This window comes from Stomoxys calcitrans, chromosome 1 (assembly GCF_963082655.1).
Source record: "Stomoxys calcitrans chromosome 1, idStoCalc2.1, whole genome shotgun sequence".
In the NCBI taxonomy this organism is placed as follows: domain Eukaryota; kingdom Metazoa; phylum Arthropoda; class Insecta; order Diptera; family Muscidae; genus Stomoxys; species Stomoxys calcitrans.
The window spans coordinates 238,391,407-238,408,269 of NC_081552.1; the positions used below are offsets into that span (position 1 = coordinate 238,391,407).

At 38.1% G+C, this 16,863-nt stretch overlaps 1 protein-coding gene across 1 annotated transcript in view; it reads left to right on the forward strand.

Moving 5' to 3' along the window:
* LOC106092389 (serine-rich adhesin for platelets) overlaps nt 1-16,863 on the forward strand; it is an 829,314-nt gene that overhangs the window by 389,732 nt on the left and 422,719 nt on the right. The gene's annotated exons all lie outside the window — the stretch shown is intronic.

Sequence of the window (16,863 nt, forward strand, 5' to 3'; positions counted from 1 at the left end):
AGCGGAGTGCAATTGCGGCTTCCAGGGGCTCAAGAAGTCAAATCGGGAGATCGGTTAATATGGGAGCTATAACGGGTTATTGACCGATTCGGACCGTACTTAACACAGTTGTTGGAAGTCATAACAGAACACTACGTGCAAAATTTCAGCCAAATCGGACAAAAATTGCGGCTTCCAGGGACTCAAGAAGTCAAATTGGGAGATCGGTTCATATGGGAGCTATAACGGGTTATAGACCGATTCGGACCGTACTTAATACAGTTGTTGGAAGTCATAACAGAACACCACGTGCAAAATTGCAACCAAATCGGACAAAAATTGAGGCTTGTAAGGACTCAAGAAGTCAAATCGGGAGATCGGTTAATATGGGAGCTAAAGCAAAATTTCAAGCGGTTAACTTTACGCGTTCAACCGCTATCGAGATTTCGACTGACGGATGGACATGGCAAGATCGACTTAGAACGTCGAGGCGATCAAGAATATTTATGCTTTATGGGTTCTTAGGAGAATATTTCGAGGTGTTGCAAACGGAATGACTAGATAAGTATACCCCTATCCTATGGTGGTGGGTATAAAAACGGCTGAACCGATTACCTTGAAATTTTCACAGATTGTGTAGCTTGGTCTGAAGGACAACATAGGCTTTATAATTTTTTGATATCGGAAGGGGAGCGGACCCTCCCCCTTATGCCAAAAACGTCTGAACCGATTACCTTGAAATTGTCACAGATTTTTTAGGTTGTTCTGGAGGGAAACATAGGCTATATAATTTTTCGGTACCGGAAGGGGGACGGACCCTCCCCTTTATGCCAAAAACACCAACCAAAATCCCAAGTTTATCGATCGGGACAATATGGGTATCAAATGAAAGGAATTGGAGAGTAAAATACGTATAGGGTATTAAAATTCTAGGCTAAGTACCCATTGGGTCGCCCCAACCCCAAAACTTCCCCAAACGGACATAATGGACGTTCATTTCAATATGGGGCTCAAATGACAGATATTCGGGAGTAAATTTCGAATCTGGCATTCAAAATCAGATCGAAGTATAGAGGTTCATGCCGCACCCCAAAATGCCATTTGGCCCATTATGACTATTTGGTACTTGGCTGAACCGATTTTCTTAAAATTTTCATAGATTGTGTACGTTTGTCTGGAAGGAAATATAGGCTATGTAATTTTTAGATATCAGGTGGAAGCGGACCCTCCCCCTTACCCCAAAAACGCCACCAATATCCGAAAGTCTTCCGATGGGCACAAAAGGGGTATCAAATGGTACGAATTATGGTATTAAAATTTGGGTCCAAATACCCAGCGGGCCCCCAACCCCAAAACTCCTCCAAACAGATATTTTTCGAATATCATGTCAATATGGGTCTCAAATGAAAAGTATTCGGCAGTAGATTACAAATATGGCATAAAACATTGGGTCCAAGTAATGGGAGGTCGCCCATCCCCAAATACCCCCAAATGGGCATATTAGCCGACCATGGCTATATGGGACTGAAATGAAAGGTATTAGGAAGTAGATTACGAATATGACATTAGAATTTGCGTTCAAGTCTAGGTGGCGTGTTTCCTCCTACAGATACGTCAAATGGGTTATTTGACCCATTATGACAATATGGGACTCAAATGAAAAGTATTTGAGAGTAGAAAACGAATTTGATATCCAATTTTGGAGTCAAATGTTTTGGGGTACATCCTAAAGCATCCCCCAAAACTGAACTTCATTTCCGTTGGGAATAAAGAACGCATTTGATATCTATTTTCAGTGCAAAGTGCCGGTGGCCGCCTCAGCCCCGAAACACCCTCCAAACGGTTCATATTTAGCGGTCATGGTAATATGGGGCTCAAATTAAAGGGATTTGGAAGTGCAGCACGAATTTGATATCCATATTTGAGTCGAAATGTCGGAGGTGTCATCCCTCCCCTAATGAGAACATTACCCTGAGGAAGAACATTACCACTAGGAAACGAGAAGGGGCAAATTCTCACACACCAATGAATGCTTTCCGATTCAAGTTTAAACTCAATGATAAGGAACCTTTTTTACAGCCAAGTCCGAACGGCGTCCCGCAGTGCGATACATCTTTGTGGAAAATTTTTTAATTGACCAAGCATGGCATTATAATGGCGCCAACGTTAAGAGGGGATAAACACCGCTTTGTCCGATGTTTTGCCAGGATTCGAGCGTTATAGGCTACAATGGCACCAATTCGATATCTGCTTCATGGCAAAGTGTCCCTACCCTAAAATGATATTAGAAAGTTAAAGAAGGCGCAGCGGTGCGGGCCCGGTTCGGCTAGTGATTATATAAAAATCAATTTGAGTTTGTTTGTGTGTTCCTTATAGACTCAAAAACGGCTGAACCGATTTTCATGAAATTTTCACATAATGATCCCGTGGTGAAAATAGGGTTCAAGATTTTTTGATATCTGAAGGGGGGGCGGACCCTCCCCCTACCCTAATTTTCTAAATACGCCACATCTCGAAGAGGGGTGGTGCGAAATTTTGTGTGCTCTTTCATATTAATCTAAAAGTAAAAATTTGGTATCCAAATTTCGGATGGGGTACCTAGGGGGGCCGCCCCACCCTAAAACTTAACCAGTATATATTTGGACCAATCACTACAATATGGGACTCAAATGAAAGGTATTCAAGATTAGAAAGCGTAAGTGTATCTGATATCCAATTGTCGGACCAAGTGTTAGGGGGTTCAACCCAACCCCCAAAACACCCCTAAATCGGACATATTTACTGACCATGGCAATATGGGACTCAAATGAAAGATATTTGCGAAAAGAATACGAATCTGATATTCAAATGTGGGAGCAAGTTCCTGGCGGCCCACCTCTTTCTCAAAACACCCCAAACAGATCTTATGTACTGACCATGGCAATATGGGGCTTAAATAAAAGGTATTTGAATGTAGAATACGAATCTGAAATCCAAATGTGAGACCAAGTGTTTGGGGGGCCACCCCTCTTAAAAAAACACCCCAAAGAGGACAAATTTGCGACCATAGCAATATGGGGCTCAAGTGAAAGGTCTTTGGGAGCCAAGCAAGAATTTGATATCAATATTCGAAAAGAAGTGTCTATGGACGTATGTGCTGATCATTCCAATATGGGGTTGTATAGGGTTGCCCAAAAAGTAATTGCGGATTTTTCATATAGTCGGCGTTGACAAATTTTTTCACAGCTTGTGACTCTGTAATTGCATTCTTTCTTCTGACAGTTATCAGCTGTTACTTTTAGCTTGCTTTAGAAAAAAAGTGTAAAAAAAGTATATTTGAATGAAGTTCATTCTAAGTTTTATTAAAAATGCATTTACTTTCTTTTAAAAAATCCGCAATTACTTTTTGGGCAACCCCATAATAAGAGGTCTTTTAGAGTGGAACACGAATCTCATATATAATTTCAGGGCCAACTCACTGAACGGCCGCCCTAACCCCCAAAAACACTCCCAAAGCCGGCGACTATGGAAATATGGAGCTCAAATGAACAGTATTTGGGAGTAGTCCACGAATCTGATATCAAAATTTGGAAGGCCTCGTTTTTCTTTGCCTCTCTTCTGCTTCATTTAAAATCTAATCAGCAAATTTACCACTTGTCTTGCATTACTCGCACAACCACATATTGCCTTGTACCACAGTAGTGGTTTTGCGATACAAATATGCTAAAACTAAAAAAAAGTTCCAGAGTTGGTCTCAAGGACATACTTCAATTGCTGACTGATTGAAATTCATAGGAACTTGGCCAAAAAATCAATAGAACTTGTCTAAAGTGTTTTGTGAAATTGATTTTTTTTTTTTGCATGTTTATCATTTTGTCTCTTTTTGCGTTTTTGTGATTTGTCACCATGCAATTTGATTTCCTTCCTTCGGTTTTGCCACTTCTGATTTCCCAAATTCCTATGAAGAATTTCAAGTGATGCCAGTGCTGTGCTCCTCCCCCATTGAGGGGAGTATATTTAAAAATACTGCCATCAAAGTTAGACATATTTGATGGCAGAGAATTCCGAAAAGATAGGAGTACCCATAGCAACCACGGAAAACATTTAAAGGACCTATTAAGCAGAAGACATAAGCCTGAGCAATGCTCAGAAAACGTGTCTTCATATATAGAACTTCAGTGAAACAAATTCGTTGATTGATTTGTTTACTTTGCATGACTGATTTGTTTAGTTTGCAACGCGACAAAATTTAACATAAGCTAAGGGAAACGTTGAAAGATAATGGGCAAATGTAGCTTTTGAAATTTTTCTGTCATTTATATGGCAAAACTTTACTAAACGTAATTATTTTTTTTCCCCCCAAATTAGAATTTTTAAAAAGACCTTCTTTAGAGGAAAATATTTTTTAAGTATAATTTTGCAATTTTAGGAACAACTGTTTCTGACAGCTAATCATGTAATGAAATCCGTAATTCAAATTTAGTGAGAAAAGATTTTTTTTTTAATATTCAACATTTAGTGCTTATAGTCCCTTTTTTAATACAAATTCAGCTGAGAAAATTTCTATGGAAAATAATTCTGCATGATTGACAGTTTTGTTAGAAATTCAAAGTGAATTTTGTTCATATAACCAATGTTATGCCAACGATGTTTTCATAGTAACTTCAATGAGAAGGAAATTTTGAATTCATGTGCTAAACGAAATGTAAAGCACATGTGAACAAGATTTTCCTTACAACTCATTGTGAAGTTGTAGAATTTTCACAGATAATCGATATGAGTTATAAAAAACAAGTAAAAAAGCATTAGGTTCGGCCGGGCCGAACTTTGGATATCCACCACCTCGGGTACATATGTAAACACCCTATCGTTATAATCCGATAAAAAATTGGATAACTGATGCACCCAAATTCGACATGAACATTGAGTGGACACTGTTGAATTTTGTACTTCAAATTCAACAAAATCGGGTAATAAAGCTTCAGACCCTTAACCGGCATGTCGGTCTCTATGACAGCTATATATAGATACAGTCTTTGTTTTACCATATTTGGGTCGGATGGCGGGTGGCCTAAAACTTCTCACTGTTTCAAATTTCAGTGAAAGTAGATAAAAAGCCAGTAAAACAAAAGTCGGGCGGGCACCTACCCTATAAGCCCGATGTGGGACCTATATCCAATTCTGAACCAATTTTGATGGACTTCAGCGAGCAAATATGTTCAAACTTTAATAACTACGGTTGACAAATGACAACATTTGTGCAAATTACCCAAAATCTGACGAAAGTATATAAGGGAGCTATATCTAATTCTGAATCGTTTTCGAGCAAACTTCTCAAATAATGTGGTAAACGTCGAGAAAAGCGCTGTGCAAAATTTTGCCAAGATTGATCAATAAATGTGCTTGCAGTGGCTCTAGGAGTGAAAATCGGGCGATATATACATATATGAGAGCTATATCTAAATCTGAACCGATATTCATGAAATCCAACAGTAATGTCCACAGTCGTAAAAAAATCCTTCCTGCAAAATTTCGACAGAATCGGATAACAAATGATCAGTTTTTTGCAATATTTCTCAAAATCAGACGAACATATATATGAGAGCTATATCTAAATCTGAACCGATTTCCATGAAATTCACCAGTAATATTGAAAGTCAAGAGAAAATCCTTTCTGTCGAATTTAAAGAAAATCGGTAAAGAAGAGACCATTTTAATGCAATATTACTGCAAATCGGAAGAACATATATATGGGAGCTATATCTAAATCTGAACCGATTTTGACCAAATTCTATATATATTGTGGCAGTCATTGAGGAAAGTGTTGTGCAATATTTTGGCAAGATTGATCAATAAATGTGCTTGCAGTGGCTCTAGAAGTTAAAATCGGGCGATATATATGAGAGCTACAATATATCTAAAACTGAACCGATTTCCATGAAATCCTTCAGAATCGTAGAAAAATCCTCCATGCCGAATTTCGAGAAAATCGGTAAACAAAAGACCATTTTATTGCAATATTACTGCAAATCGGACGAATATATATAGGGGAGCTAAAACTGAACCGATTTTCATGAAATTCACCAGTAATATTGAGAGTCAAGAGAAAATCCTTCCTGCCAAATTTCGAGAAAATCGGTAAACAAAAGACCATTTTATTGCAATATTACCGCGAATCAGACGAACATATATATAGGAGCTATATCTAAATCTGAACCGATTTTGACCAAACTCTATATATATTGTGGCAGTCATTGAGGTAAGCGTTGTGCAATATTTTGGCAAGATTGATCAATAAATGTGCATGCAGTGGCTGTAGGAGTGAAAATCGGACGATATATATATGAGAGCTATATCTAAATCTGAACCGATTTCCATGAAATCCACCAGTAATGTCGAGAGTCGTAAAAAAATCCTCCATGCCGAATTTCGAGAAAATCGGTGAACAAAAGACCATTTTATTGCATTATTACTGCAAATCGGACGAATATATATAGGGGAGCTATATCTAAAACTGAATCGATTTTCATGAAATTCACCATTAATATTGTGAGTCAAGAGAAAATCCTTTCTGCCGAATTTCGAGAAAATCGGTAAACAAAAGACCATTTTGTTGCAATATTACTGCAAATCGGACGAACATATATATGGGAGCTATATCTAAATCTGAACCGATTTTGATCAAACTCTATATATATTGTGGTAGTCATTGAGGAAAGTGTTGTGCAATATTTTGGCAAGATTGATCAATAAATGTGCTTAAAGTGGCTCTAGAAGTTAAAATCGGACGATATATATATGAGAGCTATATCTAAATCTGAACCGATTTCCATGAAATCCACCGGTAATGTCGAGAGTCGTACAAAAATCCTTCCTGCAAAATTTCGACAGAATCGGATAACAAATGATCAGTTTTTTGCAATATTTCTCAAAATCAGATGAACATATATATGAGAGCTATATCTAAAACTGAACCGATTTTCATGAAATTCACCATTAATATTGTGAGTCAAGAGAAAATCCTTTCTGCCGAATTTCGAGAAAATCGGTAAACAAAAGACCATTTTATTGCAATATTACTGCAAATCGGACGAATATATATAGGGGAGCTATATCTAAATCTGAACCGATTTTGACCAAACTCTATATATATTGTGGCAGTCATTGAGGTAAGCGTTGTGCAATATTTTGGCAAGATTGATCAATTAATGTGCTTGCAGTGGCTCTAAGAGTGAAAATCGGACGATATATATATGAGAGCTATATCTAAAACTGAACCGATTTCCATGAAATTCACCAGTAATGTCGAGAGTCGTAAAAAAATCCTCCATGCCGAATTTCGAGAAAATTGGTGAACAAAAGACCATTTTATTGCAATATTACTGCAAATCGGACGAACATATATATGGGAGCTATATCTAGATCTGAACCGATTTCGCGCAAATTCCTCAGATACTGTGGCAGTCGTCGAGGAAAGCGTTTTGCAAAATTTTGGCAAGATGTATCAATAAATGCGCTCGCCGTGACTCTAGAAGTTAAAATCGGGCGATATATATATATGAGAGCTATATCTAAATCTGAACCGATTTCCATGAAATCCACCGGTATTGTCGAGAGTCGTAGAAAAATCCTTCCTGCAAAATTTTGACAGAATCGGATAACAAATGATCAGTTTTTTGCAATATTTCTCAAAATCAGACGAACATATATATGAGAGCTATATCTAAAACTGAACCGATTTCCATGAAATCCACCGGTAATGTCGAGAGTCGTAGAAAAATCCTTCCTGCCAAATTTCGAGAAAGTCGGTAAACAAAAGACCATTTTATTGCAATATTACTGCAAATCGGACAAACATATATATGGGAGCTATATCTAAATCTGAACCGATTTTGATCAAACTCTATATATATTGTGGTAGTCATTGAGGTAAGCGTTGTGCAATATTTTGGCAAGATTGATCAATAAATGCGCTCGCCGTGACTCTAGAAGTTAAAATCGGGCGATATATATATATGAGAGCTATATCTAAATCTGAACCGATTTCCATGAAATCCACCGGTATTGTCGAGAGTCGTGAAAAAATTCTTCCTGCCAAATTTCGAGAGAATCGGCTGAGAAATTACCATTTTATTGCATTATTACTGCAAATCGGACGAACATATATATGGGAGCTATATCCAGATCTGAGCCGATTTTTACCAATTTCAATGGAATTCGTCTCTAGGCCGAAAGATACTTCCATACCACATTTGAAGACGATCGGATGAAAACTGTGACCTGTACTTTGTACACAAATTGACATGGAAAGACAGACGGACGGACAGACAGACGGACGGACAGACAGACAGACGGACAGACAGACGGACGGACAGACAGACGGACGGACAGACAGACGGACGGATAGACGAGCAGACGGACAGACGGATGGATATAGGTCAATCGAATCAGAAAGTGATTCTGAGTCGATCAGTATACTTATCAATGGGGTCTCTCTCTCTTCCTTTTGGGTGTTACAAACTAATTCACTAACTAATAATACCCCGTACCACAGTAGTGGTGTAGGGTATAATAATGCTTTTATGGGCTTCAGACCCTTTATCGGGAGATCGGTCTATACGATAGCTATATCTAAATATAGTCCGATCCAAACCATAATTGGGGCGGATGTTTTGAGACCTAAAACTAACCACTCTTTCAAATTTCAGAGAAATCGGTTAAAAAATAAAGGTTTTATGGGCTTCAGGCCCTTTATCGGGAGATCGGTCTATATGGCAGCTATCTTATATACAAAATTGAATTTGTGTTTGTTTGTTTGTTACCCAAAAATAAAAGTGGAACGATCAGGACAATATGTGATTCAAATGAAAGGTATTCAAGAGTAGAGTACGAATTTCATCATAAAAGTTGGGTCCAACTACCTGGAGGGCCGCCCCAGCCCCCATGGATTCTCTCAAAAATGTTTCTTAATATAAAATTAAATTTGTGTTTGTTTATTCCGTATGGAAAACCAAAACGGCTGAACCGATTACCTTGAACTTTTCCCAGATTCTGTAGGTTGGTCTGGAAGGAAACATAGGCTATATAATTTTTTGATAACGGACCCTCCCCCTTACCCCAAAAGTACTACCCAAAAATAAAAGTGGTCCCATCGGGACAATATGGGACTCAAATGAAAGACATTCAGTAGTAGAGAACGATATTTGATATTAAAAATTGGGTTCAAGTAACTGGGGGACCGTCCCAACCCCAAAACCCCCTAAAATAGTTTTTTTTTGGAAGATCATGACAATATGGGACTCGAATGAAAAGTATTCGGGAGTAGATTGCAATTATGGTCAGAAAGGAGAAGTAGGCTTTATAATTTGTTAATTTCGGAAGAGGGCTACATGTGTGTAAAATTTCATCAAAATCGATTCAGATTTAGATATAGCTCCCATATATATCTTTTATCAGATATGGACTTTTAAGGCTGTAGAAGCCACAGTTTCAGTCCGATCTTTAAAATATTTTGCACGACGTGTTTTATCCTTGTCTCCATATGTGTGCAAAATTTCATCAAAATCGGTTCAGATTTAGATATAGCTCCCATATATATGCATCGCCCGATTTGCACTTAAATGGCCGTAGTAGCTACAATTTTCAACCGATCGGCACAAAATTTGGCACGGATTGTTTTGTTACTGATCTTAACATATGTGGAAAATTTCATCAAAATCGGTTCAGATTTAGATATAGCTCCCATCTTTTATCCGATTTAGCCTTTTAAGGCTGTAGAAGCCACAATTTTGGTCCCATCTTCACAAAATTTGGGGTGGAGTCGGCAGTAAACTCTACAATTTTGGTCACATCTCTACCATATAGGGTGTGAGGTGTTCTATTTCATGTCCCAGCATGTATCATTTAAAATGGGCCAAGGTTTCGATATAACTCCCATATAAGCATTTATCCGATATGGCATAAAGTTTTCATGGTCTACCTTAATTCCTATAGAAAACAATTTAACTACCAAACAAAAAAGAACTACTAGAAAAAATTAAGTGAAAGCTTCTTAACAGCTTAAGAAGTATAAAACAATATTGCAAATGTCTTGTATGAAAAAAAATCAATTTTCTAATTTTCAAGCTCAATGATGCAATACAAGGTAATAGGACAACGAAAAGGACAGGCAAACAACATCTCTAGCAGAATAATGGGAAAATCGTCTCTAGTTTCTTCAGGCAAGTCTATTCAGGCAAATGATTACCTTGGCATATTTAAGAGACAATTCTCGTATTACCACAGTTTGCTCCTGATGACGAGTCTCAGTAGTCTCTCATCCTTCTTTGTAAGCTTTTGGTTTGGGGTGTTCTTTTTTTGCATTCCTGTATCTACGATAGGCAAAACAAAAAAAATACAATCGATATTATTTGCCTTTTTTGTTGCCATTATTGTCTAAAATATCAAATTCAGGTCATTGTATATCTTTTTGGCCCGACCCCTCACCTCCATAATTTATGAGAAGAACACAGAGAAAAAAAAAAGATGATGAATGATTTTTATTTTGTATATTTGCATTTACTTAAACCATTTTCTGTTCTATTGGTCTTTGGTATTTGTATTGTGTAAATGCAGAACATTCCTATTACCATAACAAAAGAATAGCAACGGTGTGTAACTCAATTCCTAGAGAACAATGAATTTGTTGGAAAAGGTCCAGAGAACAAATATAACCCTTATCAAATGGCATTATATGTTAAACTTCTGTCTTTTTTCCCGATTCTATTTTGATATCCACTCGAGCAGGGGTGTAGACATGAAATTTCGTTCAGGTGGGAGTCAGTTATATGAAAAACAATTAAAAAGGAATTTCTGTGACTGAATCAGACAACGAGTATATGTCATGATATGAGTAACAATTTATTCATCTTCTATATAATAAAGTTCGGCCGGGCCGAATCTTATATACCCTCCACCATGGATCGCATCCATGGCGAGCTCTTGCCACGGTATCTCTTTTTAGGCAAACAAAGTATAAAAGAAAAGAATTGCCATGTTATTGGAACAATATCAAGTAATGGTTCATTTCGCACCATAATTGAACTGAATATTGGAGACCATAGTAGAAGTCATTGTGTAAAATTTCAGCCAAATCTTGTTAGAATTGCCCACTATAGAGGCTGAAAAAGTAAAATAGGGAGATCAGTTTATAGGGGAGCTGTATTAGGCTATAAATCGATTCATGCCATATTCGACACGTATGCTAAAGGTCATGAGAGAAGCCCGTGTACAAATTTCAGCCAAATCGGGTTATACTTGCGTCCTCTAGTGGCTCAAGAAGTCAAGATACCATATTGGTTTATATGGAAGCTATATCAGGCTATGGACCGATTAGAACTATTTTTAGCACAGTTGTTGAAAGTCATAACAAAAAACCTCATGCAAAATTTCAGCCTAATCGGATAATATTGGGTTGCCCAAAAAGTAATTGCGGATTTTTTAAAAGAAAGTAAATGCATTTTTAATAAAACTTAGAATGAACTTTAATCAAATATACTTTTTTTACATTTTTTTTCTAAAGCAAGCTAAAAGTAACAGCTGATAACTGACAGAAGAAAGAATGCAATTACAAAGTCACAAGCTGTGAAAAAATTTGTCAACGCCGACTATATGAAAAATCCGCAATTACTTTTTGGGCAGCCCAATAATTGCACCCTCTAGTGGCTCAAAAAGCCCAGACCCCAGATTGGTTTATATGACAGCTATATCAGGTTATGGACCGATTTCAACCATACTCAGCACAGTTGTTGGAAGTCATAATAAAACACCTAATGCTTAATTTCAGCCAAATCGGTTAAGAATTGTGCCCTATAGCGGCTCAAGAAGTCAAGACCCCAGATAGGTTTATATGACAGCTATATCAGGTTATAGACCGATTTCAACCATACTCAGCACAGTTGTTGGAAGTCATAATAAAACACCTCATGCAAAATTTCAGCCAAATCGGTTAAGAATTGTGCCCTATAGCGGCTCAAGAAGTCAAGACCCCAGATCGGTTTATATGGCAGCTATATCAGTTTATGGACCGATTTAAACTATTTTTAGCACAGTTGTTGAAAGTCATAACAAAACACCTCATGCATAATTTCAGCTAAATCAAATAATAATTACGCCCTCTAGTGGCTCAAGAAGTCAAGACCCCAGATCGGTTTATATAGCAGCTATATCAGTTTATGGACCGATTTAAACTAGCACAGTTGTTGGAAGTCATAACAAAACACGTTGTGCGAAATTTCATTCCAATAGGATAAGAATTGCGACCTTTAGAGGCTCAAGACGTCAAGACCCCAGATAGCTTTATATGACAGCTATATCAGGTTATGGACCGATTTCATTCATTTTCAGCACAGTTGTTGGAAGTCATAATAAAACACCTCATGCAAAATTTCAGCCAAATCGGATAAGAATTGTGCCGTTTGGTGACTCAAGAAGTCAAGACCCCAGATAGGTTTATATGACAGCTATATCAGATTATAGACCGATTTCAACCATACTCAGCACAGTTGTTGGAAGTCATAATAAAACACCTCATGCAAAATTTCAGCCAAATCGGTTAAGAATTGTGCCCTATAGCGGCTCAAGAAGTCAAGACCCCAGATCGGTTTATATGGCAGCTATATCAGTTTATGGACCGATTTAAACTATTTTTAGCACAGTTGTTGAAAGTCATAACAAAACACCTCATGCATAATTTCAGCTAAATCAAATAATAATTACGCCCTCTAGTGGCTCAAGAAGTCAAGACCCCAGATCGGTTTATATAGCAGCTATATCAGTTTATGGACCGATTTAAACTAGCACAGTTGTTGGAAGTCATAACAAAACACGTTGTGCGAAATTTCATTCCAATCGGATAAGAATTGCGACCTTTAGAGGCTCAAGACCTCAAGACCCCAGATAGCTTTATATGACAGCTATATCAGGTTATGGACCGATTTCATTCATTTTCAGCACAGTTGTTGGAAGTCATAATAAAACACCTCATGCAAAATTTCAGCCAAATTGGATAAGAATTGTACCCTCTAGCGGCTCAAGAAGTCAAAACCCCAGATCGGTTTATATGGCACCTATATCAAAACGTGAACCGTTATAGCCCATTTATAATCCCAACCGACTTACACTAATAAGAATTATTTGTGCAAAATTTCTAGCGGCTAGCTTTACTCCTTCGAAAGTTAGCGTGCTTTTCACAGACAGACGGACGGACATGGCTAGTTCGACTTACAACAGAATGACGAAATTAGTATACCCCCCATCCCATGGTGGAGGGTATAAAAATCAATTTGTGTTTGTTTGTTTGTGTGTTCCTTATAGACTCAGAAACGGCAGAACCAATTTTTTTTTGAAATTTTCACTGATGGTGTATAATGATCCCGTGGTGAAAATAGGGTACTAAATTTTTTGATATCTGAAGGGGGAGCGGACCCTTCCCCTTACCCTAATTTTCAGAAACGCCAAATTGGTGCGATTTAAGCGTAATTTTGTGTGCTCTCTTATAGTAACCATCAAACAAAAATCTGGTATTCAAATTTCGGATGGGGTACCTATGGTACCTTTGCGAAAGAGATCAGAAGGTCAGGTTTATATACAAAGCATACGAAATCATCAAAAAAATTTTGAAAAATATTCTTATACCCAAGATATCTGCAAAATTATAAATAACCAGCTTTTGGGTATATACATGGGTAAATACCCGGGTATTTACCCATCGCCCATATCTAGGCACGGAATATCCTCCAGGTGACCGCAGCTTTTTTACTGAGTTCGGTGGAGTTTCCAAATCTTGACGTGTAGTCTTTGGGGTAGCCTGTGCAGCGAATCGCCGAGCCCAATTTAGGGAGAGTCGTAGGATCGTTCGCACCAAGCCTCTCAATAAACCTGAGAACGATGCGCCTTCTATTATTCCAACTGGTGGTAAATTACTTGGAAAAGATTATACATTGCTTGAAAATGGTTGTGTATAACATGGAAATGGTTATCCATAATTTTGATAAGGTTTCTCGCGATATCAATGTCATCACCTCTCACAAGTGATAGTAACTCTTCTTTCAAATCGATCAAAGTATCATTTTACTACGGTACTGCATAAAAGGAATGGTCCCTGGATAAGAACCACGTCAAACGCCCCTGCCATTGGGAAGTCCTTTAGTGCCGCCGTAGCGGCCTTACAATGGTGGAGTTTTATCTGCAGAAACCGGACCATAGTCAGGATCCAGAACTTCCACCACTGTTGCTTAAGCCTCGTCTTCGGATTCCGCCAGGAGTTCATCCTCACTAGATTCGTTAAATCTTCTCATGTTGAGCTTCCTTACGTATTCAGCGGCAGGTGAGAAAACTGTGAAACCACTCTCCCTCAGGACACTGAACACATGTATTTTACTACGGTACTGCATAAAAGCAGTAAGGAATAGTGTTTGAGGAAAATCTATGGCATTATTAAGGCCTTTGCCTTCATAAAATGCCTATCACTTCCTTCTTTTTATACCCTCCACCATAGGATGGGGGTATACGAATTTCGTCATTCTGTTTGTAACTACTTGAAATATGCGCCTGAGACCCCATAAAGTATATTCTTGATCGTCATGATATTTTAAGTCGATCTAGCCCTGTCCGACCGTCTGTCCATCCGTCCGTCTGTCGAAAGCACGCTAACTTTCGAATGAGTAAAGCTAGCCGCTTAAAATTTTGCACAAATACTTCTTATTAGTGTAGGTCGCTTGGTATAGTAAATGGGCCATATCGGTCTATGTTTTGATATAGCTGCCATATAAAAAGATCTTGGGTCTTGACTTCTTGAGCCCCTAGGGGGCGCAATTCTTATCCGATTGGAATGAAATTTTGCACGACGTGTTCTGCTATGACTTCCAACATCTGCGCCAAGTATGGTTCAAATCGGTGCATATTTTGACATAGCTGTCATATAAACCGATCTTGGGTCTTGACTTCTTGAGCCTCTAGAGGGCGCAATTCTTATCTGATTGGAATGAAATTTTGCAAGACGTGTTTTGCAATGATATCCAACAACTATGATAAGTATGGTTCAAATCGGTCCATAAGCTGATATAGCTGCCATATAAACCGATCTGGGGTCTTGACGTCTTGAGCCTCTAGAGGGCGCAATTCTTATCCGATTGGAATGAAATTTTGCACGACGTGTTTTGTTATGAAATCCAACATCTGTGCCAAGTATAGTTCAAATCGATCCATAACCTGATATAGCTACCATATAAACCGATTTTGGGTCTTGACTTCTTGAACCTCTAGAGGGCGCAATTCTTATCCGATTGGAATGAAATTTTGCACGATGTGTTTTGCTATGACTTCCAACAGCTGTGATAAATATGGTTCAAATCGGTACATAACCTGATATAGCTGCCATATAAACCGATCTTGGGTCTTGACTTCTTGAGCCTCTAGAGGGCGCAATTCTTATCCGATTGGAATGAAATTTTGCACGACGTGTTCTGCTATGACTTCCAACAACTGTGCCAAGTATGGTTCAAATCGGTTCATAACCTGATATAGCTGCCATATAAACCGATCTTGGGTCTTGGCTTCTTGGGCCTCTAGAGGGCGCAATTCTTATCCGATTGAAATGAAATTTTGCACAACGTGTTTTGTAATGATATCCAACAACAGTGCCAAGTGTGGTTCAAATCGGTCCATGTTTTGATATAGCTGTCATATAAACCGATCTTGGGTCTTGGCTTCTTGGGCCTCTAGAGGGCGCTATTGTTATCCGATTGGAATGAAATTTTGCACGACATGTTCTGCTCTGACTACCAATAAATGTGCTAAATAAGATTCAAATCGGTCAATAACCTGATATAGCTGCCATATAAACCGATCTTGTGTCTTGGCTTCTGGAGCCGCTAGAGGTCGCAATACTTGATATCGCTCTAATAGCAGAGCAAATCTTTTCCTATATCCTTTTTTTGCCTAAGAATAGATGCCGTGAAAAGAACTCGACAAATGCGATCCATGGTGGAGGGTATATAAGATTCGGCCCGGCCGAACGTGGCACGCTTTTACTTGTCATTCGTTTGGTTTACCTGTTTACTAATATGGAATATGTAAATTTGTTAAATTCAATTATGGTTATCTCGGTTCTCAATACTGTATAAAATTTTCTAATATTCGCTTTGGCCACATACCCAATAAAGGCATATTCCTTAATGAATGTTGCCATATCCTATTTCCTGGGCCATTTCATTTCTTATCCGGTTGGAATGAAATTGGTGTTTGATATCAAATGGCCACAAAAACAAAAACGCCTTAATCTATATAAGTGTTGAGCATAAACCTCGCAACGACACATTCATAAATGTAACCTGAGCTGGTATATGACCCCTCCCCCTTCTGCGCCACAACAAAAGAAGACAAATTGCCTCTAGGGTTTGTTTTACTCATTTTTTGTTTTTTTGTTGGCTAGTTGTCGGTCACATATTGTGCGGGGTAGTTTAAATCATTTATATAAGCCATGAGGCGTGAATGAAAATTTATTATGACTGTGTAACAAATTTATTACAAGTAATAACAACATAACATAAGAAAAACAATAACAATTTATATGTAGTATAATAGGGAAATAAACATAACATTTGCACATAAACAAGCAAAGTAAACAATGGACCAAAACAAACACCCCTCTCTTATGATTTGGCTGAAATTTGGTTGTTCTCAAGGCTTTCATTGGATTAGGAAAATATTTGAGTGCCAAGCCAAAGGTCACAGCTATCGGGGCGTGTTGCAAACAACACGGTTTCTTTGCCAAAAATCTTCGAAGGACATATATCATATTCGACTTTTATTCCGCGACGTCTTTGAGGCCCTTTAATTCCTGTTATCGCTATAAAATGCACTTTG